Genomic DNA, 2,258 nt, shown 5'->3' with positions numbered 1-2,258 from the left:
GGGAGAAGGCTGCGGGGCTGGGGGAGCCTGATGCTGGGTGTGATGGTGTTGAGTGAGGGTGGGAGAAGTCTTCGGGGATGGTGGAGCCTGATCCTGGGTTCGGTGGTGTTGAGTGTGGGTGGGAGAAGGCTGCGGGCATGGGGATGCCTGATGAGCCTGGATGTGATGCTGGTGAGAGAGGGGACAGGGCAGAGGCCGGCTGGACGTGCAGCGGGCAGGGGGAAACTTGAGCCTGGGTGGGTGGTTGTGCATCCAGGGCGGGCAGGGAGAGGTGAGACGTGGGCCTGGGCTGGTCGTCAGCGGTTCACCACAGGCAGCTGGTGGCGGTGTGGCTGAGCAGAAGCCTCCAGCAGGTGATGGCGGGGTGGGGGAGCAGCAGCCAGCCTCAAGCAGCCAGCCTCCAGCTGCTGATGGTGGGGTGGAGGAACAGAAGCCTCCAGCTGGTGATGTCAGGGTGGAGGAGCAGCAGCCAGCCTCCAACGGCTGATGGTGGGGTGGAGGAGCTGCAGCCAGCCTCCAGCAGCTGATGGCGGGGTGCAGGAGCAGCAGCCAGCCTCCAGCTGGTGATGGCGGGGTGAAGGAGCTGCAGCCAGCCACCAGCAGCTGATGGCGGGGTGCAGGAGCAGCAGCCAGCCACCAGCAGCTGATGGCGGGGTGGAGGAGCTGCAGCCAGCGTCCAGCAGCTGATGGTTGGGTGGTGGAGGAGCAGCAGCCAGCCTCCAGCAGCTGCTGGCGGGGTGCAGGAGCAGCAGCCAGCCTCCAGCAGCTGGTGGCGGGGTGGAGGAGCAGAAGCCAGCCTCCAGCAGCTGATGGCGGGGTGCAGGAGCAGAAGCCAGCCTCCAGCTGGTGATGGCGGGGTGAAGGAGCTGCAGCCAGCCTCCAGCAGCCAGCCTCCAGCTGGTGATGGCGGGGCGGAGGAGCAGGCAGCCTCCATCAGCTGATGGCGGGGTGTAGGAGCAGCAGCCAGCCTCCAGCTGGTGATGGCGGGGAGGAGGAGCAGCAGCAGCCAGCCTCCAGCAGCCAGCCAGCCTCCAGCAGCTGATGGCGGTGTGTGGGAGCAGCAGCCAGCCTCCAGCGGCCAGCCAGCCTCCAGCAGCTGATGGCGGGGTGGAGGAGCTGCAGCCAGCGTCCATCAGCTGATGGCGGGGTGGAAGAGCAGCAGGCAGCCTCCAGCTGGTGATGGCGGGGTGGAGGAGCTGCAGCCAGCGTCCAGCAGCTGATGGCGGGGTGCAGGAGCAGCAGCCAGCCTCCAGCAGCTGATGGCGGGGTGGAGGAGCTGCAGCCAGCCTCCAGCAGCCAGCCTCCAGCTAGTGATGGCGGGGTGGAGAAGCAGGCAGCCTCCGTCAGCTGATGGCGGGGTGGAGGAGCAGAAGCCAGCCTCCAGCAGCTGATGGCGGGGTGCAGGAGCTGCAGCCAGCGTCCAGCAGCTGATGGTGGGGTGGAGGAGCTGCAGCCAGCCTCCAGCAGCCAGCCTCCAGCTAGTGATGGCGGGGTGGAGAAGCAGGCAGCCTCCGTCAGCTGATGGCGGGGTGGAGGAGCAGAAGCCAGCCTCCAGCAGCTGATGGCGGGGTGCAGGAGCTGCAGCCAGCGTCCAGCAGCTGATGGTGGGGTGGAGGAGCTGCAGCCAGCGTCCAGCAGCTGATGGTGGGGTGGAGGAGCTGCAGCCAGCCTCCAGCAGCCAGCCTCCAGCAGCTGATGGCGGGGTGCAGGAGCAGCAGCCAGCCTCCAGCAGCTGATGGCGGGGTGCAGGAGCAGCAGGCAGCCTCCAGCAGCTGATGGCGGGGTGGAGGAGCAGAAGCCAGCCTCCAGCAGCTGATGGCGGGGTGCAGGAGCTGCAGCCAGCGTCCAGCAGCTGATGGTGGGGTGGAGGAGCTGCAGCCAGCGTCCAGCAGCTGATGGTTGGGTGGAGGAGCAGCAGCCAGCCTCCAGCAGCCAGCCTCCAGCTAGTGATGGCGGGGTGGAGAAGCAGGCAGCCTCCATCAGCTGATGGCGGGGTGGAGGAGCAGAAGCCAGCCTCCAGCTGGTGATGGCGGGGTGCAGGAGCTGCAGGCAGCCTCCAGCAGCTGATGGCGGGGTGCAGGAGCTGCAGGCAGCCTCCAGCAGCTGATGGCGGGGTGGAGGAGCTGCAGCCAGCGTCCAGCAGCTGATGGTGGGGTGGAGGAGCTGCAGCCAGCGTCCAGCAGCTGATGGTTGGGTGGAGGAGCAGCAGCCAGCCTCCAGCAGCTGATGGCGGGGTGCAGGAGCAGCAGCCAGCCTCC

This window comes from Nothobranchius furzeri, unplaced genomic scaffold (genome assembly GCF_043380555.1).
Source record: "Nothobranchius furzeri strain GRZ-AD unplaced genomic scaffold, NfurGRZ-RIMD1 Scf151, whole genome shotgun sequence".
Taxonomy (NCBI): Eukaryota; Metazoa; Chordata; class Actinopteri; order Cyprinodontiformes; family Nothobranchiidae; genus Nothobranchius; species Nothobranchius furzeri.
The sequence above is the reverse complement of the archived record's forward strand: the minus strand, read 5'-3'. Positions refer to the sequence as shown.